The sequence below is a fragment of the Myotis nattereri genome (genome assembly GCF_964212035.1).
Source record: "Myotis nattereri genome assembly, chromosome: 8".
In the NCBI taxonomy this organism is placed as follows: Eukaryota; Metazoa; Chordata; class Mammalia; order Chiroptera; family Vespertilionidae; genus Myotis; species Myotis nattereri.
Window position 1 is genome coordinate 25,007,156 of NC_138083.1, and position 26,952 is coordinate 25,034,107.

At 42.1% G+C, this 26,952-nt stretch overlaps 2 pseudogenes across 2 annotated transcripts; one reads left to right on the forward strand and one right to left on the reverse strand.

Annotated features, from left to right (window-relative positions):
• Positions 1–1,524: 1,524 nt before the first annotated feature.
• LOC308523771 (U1 small nuclear ribonucleoprotein C-like) lies at positions 1,525–1,986 on the reverse strand (annotated as a pseudogene). The gene has a single exon. The product of its transcript is annotated as a U1 small nuclear ribonucleoprotein C-like (transcript).
• A 24,363-nt stretch (positions 1,987–26,349) lies between these two features.
• LOC308523689 (large ribosomal subunit protein eL34-like) lies at positions 26,350–26,717 on the forward strand (annotated as a pseudogene). The gene has a single exon. The product of its transcript is annotated as a large ribosomal subunit protein eL34-like (transcript).
• The last annotated feature ends 235 nt before the right edge of the window (positions 26,718–26,952 follow it).

A 26,952-nucleotide genomic window follows, 5' to 3' on the forward strand; every position in this document is an offset into this window, starting at 1 on the left:
CTGTTGCAGGATTTTCCTATGGAGACTGCTGGCTTTTATAAAGAGAAGAAAGGAGATATAGACTCAGTAAGGCAAAAATTCAAAGTCCCAGAGGACTATGGGATGGGCCTACAAAAGAAGGCAGTGCCCTCAGGTGAAATCAGTTGGATAGAATGAAGATTCAAAGGCTATGTTTCCTAAAATACTAGTACAGAGACCTTGAATTTTTGTGAACAAAATCCTCAGAAAAATATAGCAAACCATGATATTTTCTATAGAGTAATATTTTTCAAAATTTGCTCCTTTTTTAATCTTTATAGTTGGAAGTATTATATATGTCCGCTTTTTCCTCCATTGACTTCTTCTAACCCCCTTCACCCCCCTATCCCAGGCCTTCAACACCTTTTTGTGTCCATGGGTTATGCATATATGCATACAAGTTCTTTAGTTGATCTCTTCCCAACCACCCACCCACCCTCTCCCACCTTCTCTCTGAGATTCCACAGTCTGTTTCGTGCTTCTGTGTCTCTGGATCTATTTTGTTCATCAGTTTATTTTGTTCATTAGAGTCCACATGAGTGAAATCATGTGATACTTGTCTTTCTCCGACTGGCTACTTTGCTTTTTAAATCACATGCACTGTCCACGAATTCTCTATACACATGGACTCAGTTCTAGCCCTCAGGTATGTTCCTTCATTTTTTTCACTGTCAGGTTCATGTTTGCTGACATACTTTTCTGAATTTGGTGGGCACCAGAATCACAACTCTTTTAGAACCAGAGGGAAATTAGAGATTGCAACTCAGGGAGCAAGTGGATTTTCCCAGAGTCCTTTAATAGCATTGTTAGAGACTAAATATCTGATTTTCCCACAACCCTTGCAGAAGGAGAAACCGTGTTTGAGGAGGAGAGGGAGGAAACCCCCAAGCCAGGGCGAAGGGGTGTGTGCATGAGCTCTAGACTGCTGGGCTGAAGAAGCTCTTTCCTGCAGCCCGTCAATCCCAGCTGGGCATTTGTGCTTCAGGAGGCAGCACATAGAGCTGAAAGGAAATTCCACAGCATCAGACGGACACAAATTGAGGGACATTCCACAAGATAACTGGCCTGCATTCATCAAAAATATCATAAAAGACAAAGAAAGACTGAGAAACTCTTCCATATTCAAAAAGACGAAAGCTATGTTAAATGAATGCAACATGTGATCCAGAATTTTCTTTTGCTATAAAGATGACCGGGACAATTGAGAAAATGAATGAAGTCTAGAAACTAGGTAATGTCAGTGCTGATTCTTGATATTTTTTTGTTTTGGTGTTTGTTTGTTTTTTAAAGAGTTGACCATTTTATTTTCACATTTCACAATACAAATGAAAATTGCTTTTTTTTTTTTGTCCCACTACTCCCCTCAAAAACTCTTCTTTCTTGGGTAGGAAGAGGGAGGTAGTCTTCCTTGTCATGCTGTTAGAAAACACCCAGAATCACAGCACCTCGATCTCCTGGTGAAGAACAAGTAACAGAAGCTTGTTAGAAAGAGGCTCCCCTTTCTCCTTATCTGTCTGGTCGAGTCGTTCCAGGTCGAGTGGGCACCATCATGGGATGGGCAGGAGGTCTCATCATTGGGGTCCCAGGCATCATCAGCATGTGCCCTCCCATAGGCAGACTCATTGCAAGAGCAGGTCCCACTGGCATCATCCCAGGAGGAGGAGGACCCATCATTGGCATCATGGGAGGGCCCCCCATATGGGGTGCTGGCATCATACCAGGGGGAGGTGGACCCGGAAGACTGGGGAAGGTGGGATTATCGCCCCAGCAGGAGGAGGAGTAGAGAATTGGGTAGGAGGTATCTTTCCTTGCTGAAATGCTGCAGTTGTTTTGTCAATCAGGCTCTGAGCCTGCTCTTCCATCCATTGCTGATAGTAGTTTTTCATATTCTCTGCAGTGTGTCTTTCTCACAGATGGAGAGTCATGGGTGAGGTATGTGTCACAGTAGTCACAATAAAACTTTGGCATGTTGTTCTGCAGGCTGTTGGCACACCGTTGGCCACTCTGCGACTGCACCATCGAAAATCTGATTCTTGATTTTTTATAATGGTACTATGAGAATATAAGAGTGTCCTTGTTTTTATGAAATATACACTGAAATATTTAAGAATAAAGAGAAGTCATGTTTGCAACTTATCCTCAAATAGTTCTGGGGAAATAAATATATGTATATATATACAGGGTGTCCCAAAAGAATGTATGTATCCTTTAACAGCTGATAGCTCAATTTTGAAATGAAATATCCTATCTAATAAAAGAGAAACATGGTAATTAGCGTACAACCGCTACCCTTCCCATTGGCTAATCAGGGTGATATGCAAATTAACTGCCAGCCAAGATGGCGGCCGGCAGCCAGGCAGCTTGAAACTAACATGAGGCTTGCTTGCTTCAGTGATGGAGGAAACCAATGTTCCCCGCCTGCCTTGCCGGCCTCTGAGCATGCAGTTTGAAACATTGTGACAAATATAGAAGCTAAACAAAACCCCAGAAACCTGCTTTCAGCGAGCAGGGATCTCAGAGCTGGAGTTATACATTGTTTCGATTATAGAACCCAAACAAACCAGATACCTGCTTTCAGCAGCAGATTCTTCAGAGCTGGAGCCAGAGCTAAAGCTGGCCGAGAATAAAGAAAAAAAGGAGCAGTTGGGAGCTTCAGCCCTCAGCCCCTCACCCAGACTGGCCAGGCACCCCAGTGGGGACCCCCACCCTGAAGGGTGTGTGACCAGCTGCAAACAGCCATCATCCCCTCGCCCAGGCTGGCCAGGCACCCAAGTGGGGACTCCCACCCTGAAGGGTGTGTGACCATCTGCAAACAGCCATCATCTCCTCACCCAGGCTGGCCAGGCACCCCAGTGGGGACCCCCACCCTGATCCAGGACACCCTTCAGGGCAAACCAGCAAGCCCCCACCCATGCACCAGGCCTCTATCCTATATAGTAAAAGGGTAATATGCCTCCCAGCACCGGGATCAGCGGAGCCTAGAGGCCTCCCAGCACCAGGATCAGCGTGACAGGGGGCAGTGCCCAAACCCCCTGACCACCCTGCGGCTCTGTGTGTGATGGGGCAGGGCCACAACCTCCCTATCCGCCCTGCTCTGTTCATGACAGGGGAAGGTGGCCCAACCTCCTGATCAGCCCTGCTCTGTGCCTGATACGGGGGAGCTCCCCAACCCCCTGATCGCCCTGCGGCTCTGTGTGTGACAGGATGCAGCGCCCCAACCCCCTGATCGGCCCTGCTTTGTGTGTGACAGGGTGCGGTGCCCAACCCCCCCCCCCCCCCATGGGCCCTGCTCTGTGTGTGACAGGGTAGAGCCATAACTTCCCCATCGGCCCTGCCCTGAGTGTGAGAGTGGCGGTGCCCCAACCCCCTGATCCGCCCTGCTCTGTGTGTGACAGGGGACGGTGCCCCAACTCCCCTATCGGCCCTGCTCTGTGAGTGACAGGGGGGAGCTCCCCAACCCCCTGATCGACCCTGCTCTGTGCATGACAGGGTAAGGAGCCCCAACCCCCCCCCCCAGATTGGTCCTGCTCTGTGCGTGACAGGGGGTGGCGCCACAACCTCCCCATCGACCCTGCCTTGAGTGTGACAGGGGGCGGTGCCCCAACCCCCCAATCAGCCCTACCCTGAGCGTGACTGAGGGTGGAATCACAACCTCCTGATCGCCCTGCTCTGTGCATGACAGGGGGCGGCGCCCCAACTCCCCAATCGGCCCTGCTCTGAGCCCGACCAGGGGCTGCACCTAGGGATTGGGCCTGCCCTCTGCCACCTGGGAGCAGTCCTAAGCCAGCAGGTCGTTATCTCCCGAGGGGTCCCAGACTGCGAGAGGGCACAGGCCAGGCTGAGGGACACCCCCTTCCCCCCGAGTGCACAAATTTTTTTTCACCGAGCCTCTAGTATTTTAATAAACACTGCATATATATATATTTCGGGGGCACCCTATATATGAAGAAAGGAAGGGAAGAAGGATAGAAGGAAGGGAAGAAGAAAATATGGAGAGAAAGAGGAGGAGGGAGAGAGAGGGGAAAGGGATGGAGAGAGGGTTGGTAGAACACTGAATGTGAATGTGGAGGGTATAGTAATTTTTTGTACAATTTTGCAACTTTTCAGTAAGTCTGAAATTATGTTAAAATAAAATTTTTTTTTGAGATTCCAACATGTCACTATAATTCTGTCCTGTGGTATAATTCTCAGTCATGGGCTTGGGAATCTAACATGATCTTCAAAATTTTATCACTTGAGTAACAATAGAGAGATGCTACAAACAAGTCCTCCAAGGTGTGAGGCCACCCCTTTGAAAGGGTCTTTTTCTCTAGTTCTTCTATTCTGAATTGGCCTGGTGGGAGGGTGGAGCCAGCCAATCAGCCCATAGCTACCTCCAAAGACCTGCTGTTGTGAGTATTCTGAAGAGAGCTTCCCATTCTGAAGGCATGAGCAACATTCAGCGATTTCACCCACAACTTCGGTTAAGCCTGTTTAATTTGGCTTTCCTTGGTTTTATTCTGCTTTGCTTGGACAACTGTGCAGATCTATTTACAGCTTTCTCTATTGTCTGAGAATGTGGCTTTGAGACAGTGTCATAAGCCATTTCCAATATGGACTCTAATGGTTTTTTTATGACTGCTAAATCCACTCCCAAGTACCCCCCACCCCCTCCCCACAATTCTGCAGGGTCATCTGTGCCACAGGACTTGGGCTGGTCCTCTTCATTCCAATCAGCTCGCCCACACCGCCTCCCTTGGCCCTTCCTTCCAGCAGCTATCATGGTGAAATGCTTGACGTGGCCCTGTTCAGACTTGTCCATGTGCCAAAATCAACATACAATATGTACTTCTGGGTTTTTTAGAGCTGACCCCAAAAGATCTATTTACCCAGACATTGACATTCTCATGAGTAATGGGCAAAGCTCTGATGACACACTGTTGGTGGCAGAGTAGATTTCAGAATCCCACCCAGAATTTTAGATTTGGACAGGGATGTAGAGATTGTCAATTTCAGCCATTGCATTTTAGGATAAGGAAAATGGGGCAGCAAGCAGTAGATAATCTGTCTAATGAAACCAGCATTGGAACCCGGTACTCTGTCTCCTGGATCAGTCCCTTGGGACTCTATCTAAGGTATGAATGCACTTGGGTGAAACAACCCAGGAGCCTGAATTATTAGGTGGGTAATGGCGAAGGCAGCCTCCCAAATACATACTTTGGGATTAGAGACGATATTTCCAAATCCTTTTTCAGAGTCCTACATGAAGAAACCTCAAACCCAGGAGCCCCGCCAAAAACAATGATTCTCAAGTCCCCATGAAATCCTGGATGAATGTTTAACTGGGCAATGTCCTAGCTGACTCCCGCGGCAGACGCGGGCCTCAGCGAGTTCTAGGACTGACGCTTCAAAGGGACTGGATGTGAATGTGCTTCTGAACCATATGCAGTAGGCCATTTGCTCTTATCAACAGGATAAGTGAGTGTGAGAGCCTGAGAGAACCTTCTGAAAAGTCATGCAGAACGAAATGCACCTTTTAACTTGATTCACACATTTCTCACAGATTACAGAAAAGCTTACTGAGAAACTTCACAAGAAAACTTCGAGAAACTTTTAGAAAATATACCTTGGAAAAGGGGTATTTTACTCTCTCTCTGGTCCTAGTGCTAACATAGGACAAACAAACCTAGTAACTCATCCATTCATTCACTCATCTTCTCAGTCAGCCATTCACTCATTCATTTATTCATTCACATGGCAAATAATTAATGATCTGTTCTTAGAAGTAAGTGTCATGATGGATTGCAGGAAGGTATCTACACACCCATTCTTGAAAGTCATTGGTGAGAGATGCTTCCAGGGGCCATTAACTCCCAGGTACTTCAAGTCTTCCTCATGCCTGGGCGGAGTGAGCTCCGGTGGTCAGAGAGGCCCTTGGGCAAAGTATGTCAGGTGCTGGCAGTTGGAATTTGGGCCAGCATGCATAAAAATGTTAAATGTCAAGGGAGTGTACAAAGAGCACAGAGATTATTGCTTTAAGAGTGTTCTCCAAGGACTGATAAGGAGCTGAGGAACAGGTGGTGTTGGAAGAGGCGGAAGAAGAGATCTCAAGGTCAGGATGGGGATAGGAAATTGGGTCAGTGAAGACCTTTTCCACCATATTAAGAACGCTTTGACAATGGGATGCTGCCAGCATGTAAACAATTATGTGCAAAGACCCACCATTGTGTGTGTCATAAGTATCACTGATCCTTTCAACAAATATCTGTTGAGCACCTGCTGTGCATATGTACTGTGCCCCAGGATGATGCTTTTAATACTTTTTTAAACACAGAGTTGGCAAGTGAATTCTCTTATTGAAATGTAGATAATGCCTGAACCATCATGTAATATCAGTTCTATATTCAGTCCCCTGTGCACTCTTGAGGGGGAGCACATAGGAAAGTAGTCACAGCCGCCAAGTGTTATGCTGGCCGTGGGTGACCACCCCACCCCTAGGATGTATCTTACACCTGGGCAACATGTGTCAGCATTAACATTGTTTTTAAAATGTTGGTTTTTAAAATAAAGTGAAATTGCAATGTGGGGACAATTAGGACAATTGGGAAGGGTTTTTTTTCCACCATCCAGCAAAAAGATAATGGTCTTGAACTGAGGCTGAATTCTCAAGTATTAACTAGAGGAGATGAATCTGGGGTGGTGATTGTCCCCTTGCTGCCTATCCCACCAGGTCCCTTTTGCTGCAGTCTCTGACTTTTCTGTGCCCAGGAGCCTGGCCCTATGGCCTATGGCACTAAATTCCTCCATCCTCTGATGTTTGGTAGAAGGTCAGGGGGTGGGAGGAGGGAGAGCAGGGAGGGTGATTATTTCCCAGCTCCCCTCCTGCCTCCCCTCCTGCCTGCATTACACTATTTCAGCTCCCATCTGGATGGCTCTTAGTCCACAGTTCCAAGCTCACACATAAGGTACTTTTGGGAATTCCACAACCACCTTCCCTAATTTCCTAAGGTGTTAACAGCATCCCACAGTTGTCCTTGGGTCTTTTATTATTTTTTCTTAGCTTTCTCATCCCTACTCTGTAAGTGGCTCTTTATTAAACTTTCTGCCATTCAGCCCTTTGAATTTTTCCTGCAGGAAAGATAATTTATTCAGAGAATAAAGTTTGTTTCCAAGGCTATTTGGTTAGATTTTATGATCAACTGGATGTGTGCATGAGAGGTTGGGGAAGGCTCTGGCTGGGGCAGTGAGGCCAATAGTTGGTGGTGTCAGGGCTGAGCCAAAGCATCTAATGGTAAAGAAGCAGGTGGAAATGCAGCAGGAGGAGGGAGTGGGCGGAGTCACTCACCGGCAGTTAGCATTGTGGGTGTGTTACCTTGAGTCTCCAGGTAGAGGCGTTATCATTGGAATAGATGTGTTGAAGTTGGAGCTAAGCAATGGAATTAAGGTTGGAGCTAGATTTGGAAGAATTGAAAGCCATTAAAAAATATCAGGCCAAATTTGCCACTTACACTTTCATCATTTTTTCTTCATCTTCTTCTTCCTCAGCCCCCCAGCCCTCTTCCCCCTTCAACATCAGTTCCCCAACAGAAGTTACCCTCCCAAGGATAATATTTTCAATCCTTCCTTTTATCCATTTCTAAAGATTTCTAGTTCCTAATCCCTCAGTAACCTCAGTATTCTTTTCCAAAATGACAATGAACTCCTCTGACAAATAACTTCCTCCTAACATAAAAATGAACTCACATGTCACTGTTCCAAGGGAGGGTCTGTACATTTCAAAGGACAATGGCTGGATCACCACTTGGACAAGGACTTCAGTCCTAGTTCTCAGAGCAGGATTCTCCCCCTCCTGAAGAGACAGTGCCTGGGGGAGTGCTCAGGGCTGCAGGACAAACATGTGCATCTTCCTGGAACATCAGTTTCACTCAAAGATTGGAGGATGGGTGACATTTTTAAAATTTAAAAAAAAAAAATGAATGTGTCATGGAAAGGATGCAACATGTCCAGCAATTTTTAAGATAAAACATAAGCCTCCAAAACATTCCCCGCCAAGAGGTTCACACTGAATTTGACCTGCTCATGCGGGTACGTAGTGGGAAAGGAAAGCTGCCAGTGCTCACTCAGGGCTGTGTCAAAGATGGGAATTTCTAGACATTGGACGCAAGTATTTGAGAGCCAGCAAGACCTATGATACTCCATAAATCATGCCTTTTCAGCCCACCCAGACACCATATACCACAATCCTGGGCCTTAAATGAAAGTTCCTTGTTTAGCGGACTTCTCTAACTTTGGAACTTGGTGCATAAAATACCTTTCAGATGATGTAAATCCATCCATTACAAGCCTTCTCTAGGTTTTTCTGTCATTCACTATTTTGAGTGTAGCACATTTGCTTTCTTCCTGCAGAGAACATATCCTGGTTCCAGAAAAATCTTCCAGGGGACAGAGGAAAAACTGCATACACCAACTTCTTGAAACATTTGGCACCTGCCACAACCACCAATAAATCTACACGAGACAGCTTGACATTTCCTCAAACAAGACCCCACCTCTCAAAGAACATTTGTCCTCACATGAAAAACAATAAAAGCCCAGCTGATAGAATGTAAAAAAAAAACCAACACAACATTTTCCCTTGTCTAAGCGGAGAAACAAAATAATTCCTTGCTTAGGCAGTGATTTGAACAGTTGCACAGTCCATGAATATGATAATCCTCTTCCAATGGCATCAGCAATAGCCTTCAAGAATCTTCAAATTGAAAGGATTTATACACTATCCCAACACTCAATTTTTTTAAAACTACCTATCCAAAGAAAAATTCACTCTGATCTACTTCAGCATTGTATATGCCTGAGTGGAGGCTGTGGAACTCATTGCATCCTTTTTTACTTTGTAAAAACACAGTTGTCAGTTCCGGCCTCAGAAACAATTCAACTTATAAACAACTTAATGGAGGTTTCCTGTCTCCTCCTTTCCCCTTTAACATGGAGCCTTCCTCCGCTGTTTCCAAAGGGGACCTTAGCTTCCCCACCAAGGCCCCACTCCCACAGGCCCTCCTCCCTCTCACCACTCAAGGGCCGCCAAGTTCTCCCAAAAGGAGGAGGACAGGATATGGCAGAGCCTCTACCAGTTTCCCAATCCATCGAGCTGTCTCGCAAAGGATTGAAAGCTTGGGCCTCCGAGCACTTCATTCCAGCTCAGCCACTTGGGGAATCCAATAGGCTTTTATGATGGCTTGGGAAGATAACCATCCCTTGGAACATTGTTCTGTAAGAAAAATGCATCCAAAGTTCCAAGGAACTTTTGGAACAGAACATTTTCACATGATAGGACTTCCGTGATCTACATAATGCGTTAGAGACTGACACATGGTTTCCATGGACCCGCAAGATTTCATGGGAGTTCCCTAGCAATGTCACCAAAAATTAGCCTAGAGGTTTGGGGGAAGGCCTGGGAAAATCATCCGCTTGCTCAAAGCACTCACAAAGTAGGAGCAAAGAACTCATTCTTTAAATTTGACTTTTATTTTGTAAAGTACCAGAAATAGTCGTAGTCGGGGAAATTAGAACTCTTTTGGACTTCCTCCGGTCATTTCATGGTTTGATACTGTTCTTTTGAATTCTATATGAAAAAACCAAGTTTATAGGCTTTTAACAATCTTAAACAGGCCTTGATACTAGATAAAGGGAAAAATTAATATTTGTATAGATACCAGCCCTGTCTTCAGCACTAACTGGCTAACATTTGGGTGTCTATTTTTTCATGAGTTGGGTTTGCCTAAGGATTCCTTGCAGTTTAAAATGCTATGGTGTCTATCACCTTCTCCTGTCTTCATGCATGCCTCTCCAATGGGACCTTCCTGCCCTGGATGAATCTGTGCCAAGATTCCTCCTGATTTAGCTATAAACACAGCTGTGCCTCCTGGACCATGAGTTGACATCCCCAGAACCTAATGAGGCAGCAGATAGCATGCAGGACATCAGCAGATACTATCTACAAACCTCAGCAGGCTACATCTGCCAATCGCTCTGTGGCCACTCATTAACCAATGTCAGTATTCACAATACTCCAGGTTAGACAACCATTGAAGTGCATCTACCAGAGGGCAAACAGTTGGAAAATTCTCTCTTTGCACACAAAACAATAAATTTAAATGTTGACATTACTTTAATTTCCTTCCATTTTAGAAAGCAAGTAACGCAACATCCTAGGCTTTGAAAATGGAAAGGTCAATAATTTGTCAGCTGGTATAAGAGGAAACTGAGTTAATGTTTTTTTGTTATCTGTTAATTTTGCCTCCTCTCTTCTCTCTCTCTCTCTCTCTCTCTCTCTCTCTCTCTCTCTCTCTCTCTCTCTCCTCTTTCACGTTTGCATGCACACATTCACCGCCCCTTCACTATGTGCCAAAGGTTTCAACAGTCAAAGCATGTTGAGCATAAAGCCAAGTCTTGCTTGGCAAGGAGGTTTTGATTCCATGGAACTTTAGATAAAACAACCCGCTAAGTCAAAATGGCTTGTCTGATCTTTGGAATCAGATAAAACAGAGGTCAGTTCACTGTGGCCAATGGGCCAAATCTGGCTCATCACCTCTTTGTGTACACCTGTAAGCTAAAACTGGTCTTTACATTTTTAAATAGTTGAAAATCTTTCAAAAAAGTCTAATAGTTTGAGGCATATGAAAATTTTATGAAATCCTGATTTCAATGTCCATAAGTAAAATTGTATTGGAATACACCTATGACATGCCTTTATATTGTCTAGGACTGCTTTACACTACAACAGAAGAGTGGGGCAGCTGCAACAAAGACTCTATGGCCCACAAAACAAAATATTCACGATCTGCCCTTTACAGGAAAAGCTTGCCAACCCATGAGATAGTCCCACACTTGGACTCCGCCGCTTAATATCTCCGTCATTAAGCAAGTTACTTGACCTCTATGATCTCAATTTTTCCTTTCTTACTCAAGAGTGATGATATCTATAACCTGCAGGTGTCTAGGATGATGCTTGGAACAACGTAGGTTGTTTTTTGCCACCTCTCTTTCCCATGCCTTTCTCTGTGTAACTGTTGGAGGCATCAAGCCAACAGATGTTGGCAAAGTTGTAATTTAAAAAGAAGGCAGACCACATCATATCTCGGTTGCAAGGACCAGAGCTGGGCTTCTGGGCCTATTTTAGTAAAAGTTATTTTTGGCCAGTACCTGGACTTTTTATTATTTTTCTTTCAGCAGAGGTGAAAGTGGATATTAACACATTTGCATCTACCACGTTTTCTATTATACTCTTGGGAAACCCTTGACCAAAAGGAAAGTGTGTTTTAGTTGTTAAACTGATAAACCATATACAATAAGTCAATAAGTATTAAAGTTTGGAGGGTCCAGACAGCCCACTGCAAGGAAATTGGAGTTATTTATTCAATATTCAATTACTGCAAAGCATAACAACTCCCAGAGTGAGAGCCCAAATCACACAGTCCTTTGAGAGTTCCCTGCTGTTCTCCAGATCACTCTGCCCACTTCATTCAAAAATTATTTTACTGCTAAGTCAACTCAACAAGGAACATGGAACTCTGAAACCCGATGAGCAGATGATTCCTACCTGAAAAGGAAATTGCTAGATTTAAAGAAATTAAAGTACAACTTGAGTAGTTTTTTTTTACCTGAGTGGGAGGCAGTGTGCTCTTAAGGGATGAACTTTGGAAATAATCGGGCCTGGCTTCAAATGTCAGTGTGTCTTCTACTGCTCTGTGGCATTGCCTACCTGGCTCTCTGAGCCTCAGTCACCTTATCTGGACAATGGGAGAAATCATTTTTACCCCTTGGATTGATATGGGATTAAATAAAGTGACTTACAGACCAGTTTATGAACTTACAGGCAATGCCTGGCATGTAACAGTTATTCAGCTGTTGTTTGCTCTTCCCTCTCTCCAAATTCTAACTTGAATCAGGGTGCAGGGCTGCCACAGTTCTGAGCACTCAGCAGTGCCAGTGGCTACATATGTAAGATCTCCGTTACTATATGCAATAGCCCTTGTCAGTGATATTTCTAGCTTCAGCTTTTAGATGAAGATATTGACTATGCCATTCTGAAATAATGATGTAAAGTGCTCGATTCTGTCTGTGGGGAATGGTCTGTGGCTGGTTGGCTCGGTTGGCCAGTTTTGTTACACAAAGATTACTAACGGTGTCCAGGACAGTGAAGGTGATAGAAATCATAAACTTAACCTTGACGGCCTTTAACAACGTTTTATGAAATGTACTGAAAATATGTTAACACATACAGTTCAATGAACGTTCACAAACTAAACTCACCCTTGTAACCAGCACTCAGACTAAAAAACAGAACAGAACCTGCACCCAAGAAGCCCCTGGTCCTGCTTCCTGCTGGTCACTAATCTCCCAAGGGTCACCACTCTCCTCACTTCTAACAGCACAGATTAGAGGCGCCTGTTTTTATATTTTATGTAACTAAAATCATACAGTCTTTTCTCTTTGTGTCTGGCTTCTTTTGCACAACATTTATTTTTATAAGATGTGCCTATATTGATTAATGCAATTAAGATTAGATCATTCATTCTCAATACTTGTAGAGCATCCCATTTAAAAATATATATATCTTTATTGATTTCAGAAAGGAAGGGAGAAGGAGAAAGAGATAGAAACATCAATGATGAGAGAGACTCATTGATCAGCTGCCTCCTGCATGCCCCACACTGAGGATCGAGTCTGCAACCTGGGCATGTGCCCTTGACCAGAATCAAACCTGGGACCTTTCAGTCCACAGGCCAATGCTCTATCCACTGAGCCAAGCTGTCTAGGGCTACAGCACCCCATTTTGTGAACATGCCATAATTTATTTATTCATTCTATGGCTGATGGACATTTAGATAATTCTATTTTGAGAGTATTTGAGCATTCTACTACATGTCTTTTGGTGACTACTTTATGCATTTCTGTTGAGTGCATAACTAAAAGTAGACTTGCTGAGCCCTGGGGTAGCTTACATTCAGCTCAGTAGGTATGACCAAGTCATTTTCCAAGGGGTTGTATCAATGTATACTCCCACCAGCAGCCCCACAGCCCTGCCAACAGTTAGACTCTTCCAACTTTTACATTTTCTCCATTCTGGTGGCTCTTCCTCGCATATTTAGTTCTTTACCACATACAAAAGTCATTCAACTACAAGAGTAACAGACCAGAAGTGAAATAAGAAGAGTGAGTTGAGGGAGCATCACAAAGATGCCATGAAAACGTGAAGGTCACAGACGGACATAAACTTAGTTAATGGACAGCATCATCGAATGTACATGGAACACACTTCAGCATACAATGACTCATCCCCCTCCTCCATGGTGCATCTAAATTAAATTTCTGAAATATAATTCTGTTTTTCCATCATCCCACACTTTGACTTCATAATTGCATTTTCTTCCCACCACTATTTGGGTTTCCCAGGATAGCCTTAATGAAATTTGGGTTATTGGCAAAGAACAAGTAGGAGAAATAGAAGAAGACTGGGCTCCAGATCCAGTAACAGTCAAGAAGCATAAATATGTGCTTCAGAATGGGAAGATGTGAGGTGGACCACTTCACCATTGATACACGGTGATAGTAATACCTTGCATTGGTACCACCTTTTCCAATTTATAAAACATCCTGGGAACCTCTGGAGCACCTGGAAAGGAGAAAGTCCTGTGAAAGCAACAAGCTAAGGGTTGCTGCTTAGCTGGCTTCACACCAGAACCCTCTGCTGTAGTCAAGTAGGGGCCACCCTAACTAAATGTGGGTTTGTGACAATAATAGGGACCATCACAAGTTCTATCTCCTCTCTTCTCTTTTTCCTCCTCCTCCTCCTCCTCTTCCTCCTCCTCCTCCTCCTATTCCTTCTTCTTCTTCTTCTTCTTCTTCTTCTTCTTCTTCTTCTTCTTCTTCTTCTTCTTCTTCTTCTTCTTCTTTTCTCTCTCTCTCTCTCTCTCTCTCTCTCTCTCTCTCTCTCTCTCTCTCTCTCTCTCCTAGTCCCTATATTCTGTGTCATGCCTTCTGACCTTGGGGACAAGCTGAAAATGGACTTCCCTTTCTGCTCCACCATGGCATTTCCTGTGTGCCTTACATCCCCACCCCAAGGCAGTTGTGGTTTTACTGCTGTATGTCTGTCCTTTAACACATGGCCTGTACTCCAAAGCTCATAATAATCGCCAATCCTTACTGAGTGCCCATTACCTGCCAGGCAGTGTGCTAAATACATTACATGCATTATTTGTTTTGATTTGACTTAATCCCCACAAAGTCCAGAGTCACACAGCCCATAATTCATAAAATCTAGAAAGAATCTTGATCTGCTTCCTCTCCTTCCATTTGGGCCAGGTGCCTTTCTTCTCTCCTCTCCATAACACACCCATGCCTCCTGATGCTTGAGATTCCACAATTCTATGTTGAAAGGGTGTTGTACTTGTTTGATGCATTAATGTTTAATGAGTACATTATTTAGCCCTTAAGGAAAATGTGCTGAGAAGGAATATGACCCTTTGTAACCTAGGTAGGGCCTTGATAATGGGCTTCCAGGGACATGAATTGCTGGATGATTTTCCCTGCTCATTCAGATGTCTAAATCTACAGGTATGTTTGTAGATTTCCTTTGAGACAACTCAGACACTGAGGCAAAAGCCAGCTCAGAAGATAAGCATAAGGTAGACACCAAATAATTCCCTCAATCCCAACATAGGACAAATGAGCTCCCTTTCATTCTTGAAGTTAAGTTTAATTATTTACCCAACAATGTATTAACTCCAAAGTAGGTACAGCTTAAATAGACATTGGAAAAGGTCTTGATAATACATGGTTGACAGAGTCATAATGGGTCCACTCGGTCCGCTGGAATATTATGGGGATACATGTTGGTGGTTAACATCAGGGGAAGCAGAGGTTCCTTCTTCAGCCAGGATTCCACCAAGATAGGAGAAGCACTTCCATATCTTCATCTTGGGGTTAGACCCCAAATTCCTAACCACACCAGCAACCACCTGAAGAGTCTGGCTTCTGCCTGCCTCATGTGACTCATCACTCACCAGGCTGTGTGGTAGTCATACAGCAACATCTTAGTCACATTCCCGAGTGCTCACTCACACCCAGGCCTTCACCTGTGCTGCCTCTTCTGGGAAAGTGCTGTCCTGCCCTTGTTACCGGATGACTTTCTCTCATTCCCCAGGCCTTAGTTTAGAAATCTACAAGAACATCTGTCAAGTCTCCACCTGTGGCTAAGATGCCCCTCCTCTTAATGGCCTCTCCTGCATTAACCCCATGTCCATTTTTCATGCTGATCATAACTGCCTACTCATGTGTCTATATCTTTGACTATTTTGTTCACCAGGTAGCCATGCCCTAGCACAAGGCCTGGCCCACAGTGAGTACTAAAATATATTTTTATTTTGAATAAACTGAAAATATGTTTATTAAACTAAGATCATTTCTTCTAATCAAACAACAGCAAACCCCTAAGCTGCTTTCAACAATCTAAGATAAGCTTTCCATTCTTTTTTGGAAAGGACGGAGAAGGAAAAAAATGGGGAAAGAGAGCCTAGACTCTGTAAGACCAAATAAATTAATTCTACTTAGCCAACAAGTAAATACAGGATTAGGAGTCAAAAGGCTACCAAAAAATCCCCTTTCTTGGCATGTGCAGAATGCATGACCAGCTCCGAATCGTCTTCTATTTTTCCAGACAGCTTTTGTTGCTTAATTGTTCAGCAAAAAAAAAAAAAAAAAAAAAAAAAGGAAATTAGGGCACTCCCAGAGAAACCTGTTTTACTAGCTGCGTTTTATATGACTACAGACAGCACTTATGGAAAAGAACAGGGTTGACAACATGCATCTTTGCAGCTCCGGAACACACATCCAGGACTTATAAGAGACTCACTTTCTGTGTTTCCCTCGTGTTCCTATTAGAGCTGCTGTGTCATTCATTGAACTTGTATTTTGGTACTTGTGGAAAGCATTCCCTTTGTGGTTGACTCCCAGTCTTAAACCTGGCATGTGACCACATGTAAATGTGCATTTTTATGGTCCTATAATCTCAGGACTTTGTTGCTTAAAGGCATACAGTGAGCTCAAGTGGAAAACTCAGGAGGTTGCTGATGATTTAGAAGCAGTTTGTGTGCTGATTCCAAGTGCCTTCACAGCTTCAGTTCTTGCATGGATAGGGTCCTGGCACCAAATTAACTCTTCAAGGCCTTTAAAACAAACGGAAAATGTGCAACCTCACTTGCAGATTCCTATATTTTCTTACTCACTGCAAGGCTTCCTTCTCAAGAGTTACTCCTCTATTGCCTATGGTATTGTCAGTCCATCTTCAGAACTCATCTTCTTTCCCAAGCTTGCCTGGATCTCCTTGGATGGCCTTCATTGAAGGAGAGAATCGGGTTCAGGACCCAGGAAATGGACTCTCTTTATGTTTTGCAGAAAACCTTCCTAATATTCTCTCAACTTATCTTTCTTTAATCTAAATCTCATTCTTCATTTTATAGTTGAATATTTTGTGGATTTGGGACAAGAGCCAAAAGGTAGACAAAATGCAAAAACAAACCTGAAAAACTCCACAAATCTATTTCATATTCAGATTTTCCTCAAAATAAGCATCATTTCCGTGACATTGACTATAGGGGATTACAAATCAAAAGAATATTTGCAAGTGTTAATTTGATGAAAAATACTACATCTACCTCTTTACTTTAATGTCAGTCAATTAAAGTTCCTATCCTTGCCCTAACTGGTTTTGCTCAATGGATAGAGCGTTGGCCTGCGGACTCAAGGGTCCCAGGTTCAATTCCGGTCAAGGGCATGTACCTTGGTTGCGGGCACATACCCAGTAGAGAGTGTGCAGGAGGCAGCTGATTGATGTTTCTCCCTCATCGATGTTTTTAACTCTCTATCCCTCTCCCTTCCTCTCTGTTAAAAAATCAATAAAATATATATAAAAAAATTTTATTTAAATTTCCTATCCCCAAAACCCTTGAGATGTTTTTCCATAATTCAAGTGTAATTTCCAAATGCATAAACTATTATTAGGTCTTTAGGCCAAATTGGTCAGTTTGTTTTTTTTCCCTCTCTTGTTCTACTTGTGTTTCTTGTCATTTTATTTTAAACTCCATTTGCTATTGAAAGATTGTCAACATAAAAAGATAGGCAACCGGTTTTGAAGCTTAATATAAAGTTATACGTAATATAAAGTCACACACCTCCACTAACCAGAAAACATCTGCTCAGTAGGTTTGCTCAAGAATTTAGAAGCTGACAGCCTCCTCGCCAGACCACTACCTACTGGGCCCAAGGCCTCCCAATATTTTCATCAAGGACTTCACTTCCAAGCCACTAGATTCTGTACTCAAGGATGCCACAATAAATGATTGAAAAAAATTAGATTTCTAGTCACTTCACATTTCTAGCTTGGGTTTGTTTATAGGAAAAACTCCCAACCAAGGTTTGCTTTGGTTTAATTTTGTTTTTGTCCATTTGCTTCCTCTTTGATCAGCACTATTCATTTCTGATCCAAGTGAACAATTTGACTTGTTAATTTCAACTTTTAGATCTGGCCCAAACTCCACCATCATGACCTTTCAGATTTTAGGTCAATCTTAAAGTCAACTTAAGTCTATTATCTAAAAATTGTGTTCTCCTTCAGCATTGTGTCCATAACTCACTTGCTAACCTTACTTTCAAATCTTTATCCAAAGCTCTGTTAGCAAAAGCAGTTAATGAAACAAGCTTTGATGCCTACTACTTACACCTGGATTTTAGAAGACTGGGTTTTTCTTGATGCAGGTCCTCAGATAGGCATCAGGAAGAAGATTTGACAGTAAAAACTGGTGAAGATGACGGAGGTGTTACATTTCCATCACTTGAGTTTTCTAAGAATGGGCAGTATTACAAATAAGGTGGCTTCTGATGACGTGAAGGTGAAATTAACTAATCTCTTTAGGTCTTACCTGGATTTGTGAAATTGTTTTGTTTGGTATCTTAGAAAAGAAAATTATCCCTCCTATACCAACATGTCTATGTTATGTATCCATACTTTCAAAAGAGTCAGCCTAAAGTGGGTAGAGGGTAGGGGGTAGGAGGAAGACACAGTCTTGTGGGAAACTGATTCTCATTCACATTTTTGGGAATTGCCCTATAGTGGGGGTTTTTCACCATCTGGCTCCACGCATTCTAAGAACAAATAGGCAAGACCAGCCTTTCTTTGGTGGAGGCCCATGTACATCTCAGAGTTGCATATAGCCCTTTCCAAAATAAGTGAGTGAAATTCTGAGGCAGTTTTATTTATCTGCTTATTTATATCAATCTAGATTTGCACTACAAAAATAATTGAAGTAGATAGCCAAAGGTTAATGCAAGAAATTCCTGATACAAAAACCCTCCCTCTGTCTCCTTGAGTCTCCAGCTCACCTTGACGCATGTCAGAGTGCAGCGTGAAGCTTACATTGTTGACACTTGTATAACATGGAAAGTTTACTTCAATATTGTGGGTGCTCATTAGGTGTCTGTGGCTTTGAGGCATAAATTATTATGCTCTGATGTACTCATGGGATGTGATCAAATTACATTCGGGGGCAAAAGAATGTACTTTGCACCTTTTCCTGTGATTTTAAATACTTGAAATCCACTAAGAACCTTCAGGAATCGCCACACCTGTCTTTCAAGTGCTTTTACATTGTAGGTACATTCGTAACTGCCACATTCTCATGGCATTTATAACTTTGGGTAAATAGTGAGAGAAAGAAATTTAGTGAGGCAATAAATGAGTAATTGTGAAAAACAACCTAAATCTCAAGGGAAGGGAATTTTGGATTTCATGTTAAATACTGAATTGTCTCTAGAATAAACTTGGTTCTTTCTTATACAAACCTAATGGTTATTTCAGGCAAGAATTACCAATTAGTCTCAAAGTACCTCCTCACAGAATACATATTAGAATAAGAAAATTTGTAACTTTATAATAAAGAAACCTAGCAGACACCACCTTAAACAAGTGATCAAAATTAACATCAGTAAGGAGATATCAGCATCATGTGCCTTCTGATATGCTCTCCTGAGAAAGACAGTATCATTTCTGTAGTGGATAAAAAAGCTGTGGAACATTTACCCATGGAATACTATGCAGCAGTAAAAAAAAGTAGGATCACTCCCCCTTTGAGACGGCATGGAGGGACATGGAGAGCATTATGCTAAACAAAATAAGCCAATCAGAGAAAGACAAGCATCACATGATCGCACTCATATGTGGAATCTAATGAACAAAATAAACTGATGAACAAAATAGAGACAGAAGCAGGGAAGAGACTAATGAATCTCAGAGGGAAGGCTGGGGGTGGGGATTGGGGAGAGATTAAACAAAGAATTTATATGCATATATGCATAGCCCATGGACATAGACTTCCCCCCCACAGGAGGGGAAGGGTGTAGTGAGGAGGGGGGACAATTGGGAGAAAAAAAAGGGATATTTGTAATACTTTCAAAAATAAAAATAAATTAAAAAAAATAAAAGTGCATAAACTGAAAAGAATCACAAGGAAACATCAAATTCAAATTGAGAAACCTTTTACAAAATAACTGCTCAAAACTCTTCAAGGTTCAAGGTTACACAAAACCAAAGAAAGTCTGGGAAAATATTTCCTATTAGAGGAGAATAAGTGACAATGAAAACTAAATGCAACATGTAATCCTAGATTGGGTTCTGGACCAGAAAAAAAGACATTAGTGGGATAATTGATGAAATTTAAATGAGGTCTATAGTTTAGACAACAGGGTAGTATAAATGTTAATTTAGTGATTTTGATAATTGTACTGTGGTTATAAGAAATATTAACATTTGGGGGGTCTGGATGAGGACATACTGAAATTATTTATATTATATTTGTATCTTTTTATGCCTAAAATTATTTCAAAATGAAAAGTGAAGACATGAAAAATAAGCATTACTGCTCTGGCCGGTTTGGCTCAGTGGATAGAACGTTGGCCTGCAGACTCAAGGATCCCAGGTTCGATTCCGGTCAAGGGCATGTACCTTGGTTGCGGGCACATACCCAGTTGGGAGTGTGCAGGAAGCAGCTGATCAATGTTTCTCTCTCATCGATGTTTCTAACTCTCTATCCCTCTCCCTTCCTCTCTGTAAAAATCAATAAAATATAAAAAAATAAAATAAAAAATAAGCATTACTAACCTATCATTTTAAAAATAAAACCAAAATGATAAATAAATATATTCACATGTATGTCACATCTAATAGCTTGCTAAAGAAAAAAAATTAATGGTTGAAAAATATAAAGGTTGGAGAACTACTGAATTAGATAATATATAAGGTTTCTTTCCATGGTAAAGTTTTATAACTCCATGAATTGTGAAATTTAGCAAACCAGAATGTGTCAGGATCAATTGCTTTAAAAAAAGATCTGCCTGTAATTGAACAGTGAGAGAAAGTGAGAATTTATTTGAATTTCTTACATCTTTACGTTCACACCAGAGCTGTAGGGTCAGCTAACATTTTCATGAGAGGCACTGGTTGTTTGAAACGAATGTGTTCTTTTCTCCACTAGTACAGACATATATGCATCATTAATGCAGTTCATTCTAGATAATACATGAAGTTGATAATACAAATTATCCATAGTCATTCCAACTTAGATCGTCTTGACACCAGCTTCTCCTTTCTCACAGTTGGAATGTTCACAGATTAAAGTTTTCATTTCAATCCCCCTCAAGTACTCAGGAGATAACTTCGCTGTTGGGGTACAGAAAATAACATATAATTGATTCTGTGGGCACATTTAAATGTAAAATGCATCATTGGGCCTCTGTGTTAATCTTTTAAAATAACAATCTATACTTAACTTGGCAATATCCACACTCTACAATGAAGGTAGAGAAGTGTATTTGAATTTGAAAACAAATCTCCTGGCTAAGATTAGCCTCAGGAATTATTTATCATCCCTGATCCCTATGCTTCAACATGTTGTGTTAAGGAAGTGTTCTGTGCTGTCTTCGCCACGGGTACTCACAGTACTCCTGGAAAGGCAGGAATGGACTGCAGACAGCACCGTGGGCTTCTGGCTTTCTCTCTGTCACTCACCAAATTGCCTCAGTTTCCTCAGCTGCGAATAGAAGAAGTTGGGCAAGGAAGTGTTTTTAAACCTCATATTCTGTGACCTCCTCTCAGAATGTTTTTAAATGGAGTGAAAAAAAATACATATCATTACATAAGATACAGTGCTCAAAATAATTTTAAGTGTGTGATATGTATATTTTTAGTAACACACTAAATAATACTATCCAGCAGTAGAACTAATAACTACCAGAATTTCAAAGAAGTGATGAGCATAAATGATATCTTGAGATAGCCTAAACCACTATGTGATATGAAGACATTTTTTTTATTTCTACTGTGTGGAAAATCACAGGTACAGGTGATGCCCCGGTGGTTTTGATGAAGGAGAATGAAACTCCCTGTGGTTTGGGGGAACAAGGTGGAGATTCTTGGGGCGCTACTGAAATAAGCATTTTCAGAAGCCCCCAGGGGAGGATGGGATGTTGAAGAAGGCTTTATTAGTGTGGAGTTACATTTCTCAGGTTCCAAAGTTCCCTGTCCCTTAAGCCAGTCCTGGAAAAGGCACAGCTGGGGTTATAGCAGAGCCAGAACAGGGCAGTGCCCAGAGCTTCCGTTCCATGTTCCCATCAGGTGTGGTTCAGCATCCCAGCTAATTAAAGTTCATTAGCTAACATGTGGAATCCAACTTGTCATGAGCTATGTGGACACAGGGAAGTGCATCACCCTACCCCAGGAGTCACAGGAGCCAGGTGCCGTTGAGCCAAGAGAGGGTGGCTCCTTTGTTTATATATTCCTACTAGAGACCCAGTGCACAGATTCATGCACCGGTGGGGTCCCTCGACCTGGCCTGCAGGGATCGGGCCAAAACTGGCACTCTTACATTCCCCTGAGGGGTCCCGGATTGCAAGAGGGTGCAGGCCAGGCCAAGGGACCCCACTGGTGCACGAATCTGTGCACCAGGCCTCTAGTATGCATATAAGATCTTTGGAATCTCTTCCCACACTCCCCCCTGCCCCTTTCCCTCTGAGATTCATCAGTCTGTGCCATGTTTCCATACTTGTGGGTTGAGCGTCTGTCCCTGGCGGTCATGTGCATCATAGCTACCGGTCAAACGGTCACTTAGGCTTTTATATATATAGATTCCGTTTGTTTCTCACATCTGCAGTGGCCATGCCCATCATGGCCAATTATGTTTTCAGGTGTGATTGACAGGCAAGCATCTTCCCATGTCATTCAGACCTTTACTGGGCATGCCTCTAAACTGCCTTTGTCCAGTCCCTTCCCCCATTAATCAGTGGGGAATCAAGTTGGAGAGTGGTAAATATAGCTTTTTAGCAAAGCTGTATAAATGGCATGCCTCTATCTAGTCTTCCCTTTCCTCCTTTGCTGTTTAATAACAACCAGGCTATTTCAAAGGCCTCAGTTTGTTGCCCACATTTGAAATGGAAAGCAACAAAAAATTTTAATTAGAGGTTAATGAAAAGAAAAATGTAATTGTTTTCCCATCCATATTCACGGACCCCCTGGATTCCCTCCAAAGGTCCCTTGGTTTCAAACTTCTGAACTGCACGACCTCCAGGTTCCCTTCCAACCCGGTGAGTCTGTCATGTCTGTATCTTCTCCAGCCAGGCACCTTGTGGGGGACACTAGTCAGCCCTGTGTATGTGCGTGTGCTTCTCTCTGGGGACACAAGTTTAACGAGATATCAAAATATTTCATTTGCAAGTCTTGGCTGCTGTACAGCGCTTAGCAAAGCAGAGCCAGTTTTCCTAGTTGAGATTGGTCAACATCAGGTTCATTTGTCTAGCATTTCACAAAATATTTTCCCACATTTGTCCAACTGCAGCTTGAAGGCTGAAACTGACAATATAAATGTGCCCTAAGGTGGAAAGTCCGGCCCCATTTCCCTGAGTGATTTCCAGGGCTGGCCATTTCCATGCAGATGCCCAGAGTCAAGGGATCTCCCTGGATCTGCTAATTATTCCCCAGACTTTTCCACCGGCAATAAAAACCCCATTTGTTGCAGAACAGCCCTCATTGCCACAGTAGTGGCATTAATTAGCAAAAACTTGTGAAAATGACCAGAGTTTATTGGTTTTAAGGGGAGAGAAAGAAAGAACCCTGAAACACTGCTAAATATTCGTATAACCCTCCACCCCCCTTAGCAAGCAGGGGCTAAAAGCCCGCTTGTCTTAGATGCTGTGATTTTTTTTTTCCATTTGTAGTCCTAAGTGGGAATCAATCAAGGCCTCTGGTTCCCATTAGAGTAGTGACTTTGGTGAATCCCAAATGTAGAAAGATGGTGAATTTCTCAGATAATCAATCTCCATTTCCTAATGGCCTAGTGGCATCTCATTCCGGGGCTAGAAAAACCCTGGATGCTGCATTCTTGGAGGGAAGACCCCTGCCAGCCAGGTGCTCTAGAAACCAGCCATCTCTCCAGGGCTCCAGGAGATATTCTAGGGGATGGCCCTGGGGTTTGAGGATTGGAGGGTGATGAGAGGTTTCCCTGCCCTTCAATCTCCAACCTCAAAGATGTCGGATACACCCACCCAGAGATGGAGGCTAATGGAGAAGGAAGGAGGAAGTTGGGAACATTTTCATCAATGATTTTATCAAATCTTTATTTTGAAGCAGTTCAATGGGTTTTGTTTATTTTTGTTTTTAAATTAAGTAGCCCTATATTCTGCTTAATGGCTTACCCACCAAGAGAAAATTATCTGTCCTTCTCTTAAAACCCAGGGCTTAATCACTTTCTAAGCAAGTGTGACTCCCAGCTTTACTTCTGAAGGGTTAAACAAATGGATAAAGGGTAATAAATCTTCCCTCTTCACTTTCAATGAGTTTCAGAATGTTTTCCTCCCTAATTCCTACCCTGAGCCAACAATCACTGCTGACTTTAGCTAAGAATTTTATTTTTTAATTTTTTTATAGCTGCAATGTGAGTTTCCCATGCAGTTTTTATTAACTCTGTTTCATTGCAAAGCCTTGCAAGCAAAAATGTCCCTTATTTTTATTTGGAGAAATCTATTTCAGTGACAATCTAGCCTCAGGGCAGCCATATGTCAATCTATTTGCTTTCTTTTCTCCTGCTGAAACAAGCATGGGAAAGTTGCAAGACAAATGCCACACAGGGCAGGGCCCGAAGGAAGCAGTTTGCCAACCCTCATCTTTAGGCAGCTCAAGACCTGAAAGCATAAGGGAAGTAATTGGAGGGAGGGTCCAAGGTATGAGGTGGAAGAAAATTCCTGTAGTTACCAGCCTTTATTCCTAACACAGGGAAGGCCTTCAGCTCTCACCACTTATCGACTTTCCCCAGAGCTAACATTATTTGGGATTACACTGGGCGGGTGGAGTATAATATTTACAATAAGAAACATGTCTTCTTAAAAAGACAATGGGAGTGAGGCGCCTGACGTTTCTGGGGTTGCCACCCCAGGGCTTCCTGAACTTTCTTCATTGTGACCCCTGAAATAAAGCCAAGTCCTTCAGAGACAGGCACCTGAAGGTGGAGGGTAGAGATTATTAGAGATCAAACTTCAGAAGCTCACACTGCAAAATGGGGCATAGCAGCTGGGCCACTGCAAATGTAAACATCCTGAGGCCAGGCTTGTCATCTGAAGCCTCCGTGGGTAACAGAAAGTGGTATTTTAAACTTCTGAAGGTAAATTCTGAAAACAAATGGGAAAATATTGTAATGGGAAGGGAGCATGGGGGATAGGCTTGTGTTTGAATGAACCTGGCATTGTTCCAGATCTCCGCACCTTTACATCAGTTCTCTTGATCTCGTTACCATGCAAAATTTATTTTCATCCTTTTATAAATGAAGATGGGGCTGGCAAGAGAATTAACAGCCAAATAAACAGTGCTATAACTCATGAGCTCTCTTCATCTAGCACGATTAGAGACAAGAACCCTTTCACTTTTACCAAGAGAACATTGGAAGGAACCCTAGAAAGAACCTGGTCTCACGTCTCATTTTTCAGCTGATGGGTAATAGAAGAGGAACAAACTTTATTTACAAAAACACAACCTGTTTTTGTAAATAAAGATTTATTGAAACATGACCACAAATGTTCATTTATATATTGTGTACCCTTTTACATTACAAAGGCAGAGTTGAGTAGTGTAATTAAGATCATATGGCCTGCAAAACCTAAAATACATACTATCTGGCTCTTTACAAAAAAAGGCTTGCCAACATTACTAGAAATCAATTTGAGAAAAATTGATATCTTAATAAAATTGAGTTTTTAATACATGAATATGATAAAATTCTCCATTTATTTGAATATTTTGTCCCTGCAATGTTTGTGTTTTTTAGTGTATAAGTGTTACACATTTTTGTTAGAAATAAATGTGAGCATGCTATGGTCTTTGATATTATACTAAATGGTATTTTTAATTTTATTTTTCCCTTGATTGCTGTTTGAAATACAAATGCAATTGCTTTTGTATGCCAACCTTGAATACTGAAACTTTGCTAAACTTACAGATTAGTTCTAACAGCTTTTCTGTAGATTCCTTAGGTTTGTCCACATAGATAAAAATGTCATCTGTGAATAAAGAATTGTATTGTCCCTTTCCTTCTTTATGCCTATTTTTCTTTTTCTTGCCTTATTGCACTGGTGTGACCTACAGTACAATGTCAATGGAAGTCGCAAGAGTGAATATTCTTGTCTTTTTCGTGATCTTAGGGGAAAGCAATTAATAGTCACCATGAAGGATGCTGTTGCTTTCTCCTTGAATTTTCAAGTCCTTCACCTTTTCATTTCTTTGTACCTTTCAACCAAATGATTTTTTGATTGACTGAATTGATGAATAAAAAGCCTAAGTAATCAGAGATGGGAATATTTACTAATTAAGTCCTGTCTTGGTTACTTGGCCTTTTTGACAGAGAAAGAGAGAGATGGGGGAGAAGAGGGGATAATAGAAAGATGCTCCTACCAGCACTATTGATCTTTTAAGAGAAAATATTGAGTAAGAGTGAAAAATAGCACAACTACTTTGCAAAACTTCTTTCTTCTGGTGGTTTCTTATGAAGTTAAACATACACCTGCCCTCTGACCCAACAAATCTCCTCTGTGCATCTACATAAAAGAAATAAGTGCATGTGCCAACAAAAGACCTGTACATGAACTTTTATACCAGCTTTATTTATAATGCCAAAAATTACATACAACCTAAATGTCCATCTGCAAGAATGAATTTTAAAACTTATGGTAGCTCTTCAGGCACTGTGACTTCAGGCATTCACAATGGTCCAGTGTTTGACATACTATTGGAGGCTGTCCTACAAATACAGCCTCTAACAAAGCTAGGCGATAGAATTGTTTGCCTTTATACCAAGAAGGTGGGGAAAGCACCAAAATCTGCATGTGGCATGAGCCCAGGCCGACTTTGCAGAGTTCGTGCTGTGAGACCTAAAGTTCTGAGTTTGTCTAAAATGAAAAACATGTCAGTAGGGCTTATCATGGACCCATGTGTGCTACATGTGTCCAGGATCAAGCATGCTTTGCTTATTGAGGAGCAAAAAACTGTTGTGAAAGTAGCGAAGGCACAAACACAGAGTCAGAAAGCTAAATTAAAAAATGAAGCTTTTGTGAGTAATAACGTGTTTTTTTAAATCATGGTCTATTTATACAATGCAGCATTAAACGCAATGAACTCATGGTAAATGCAGCAATGTGGGAAAACCTCAACACCATTACACTAAGTGAAAGAAGCCAGACTCAAAAGAGTACATACTGTTGGGTTCCATGTATGTGAAGTTCTAGAACAGGTCAAACTAATCTAACAAATCAGAATAGTTGTCATGTGGGGTGAGCAAAGGCGCAGGGATTGACTAGAAAGGGCCATAA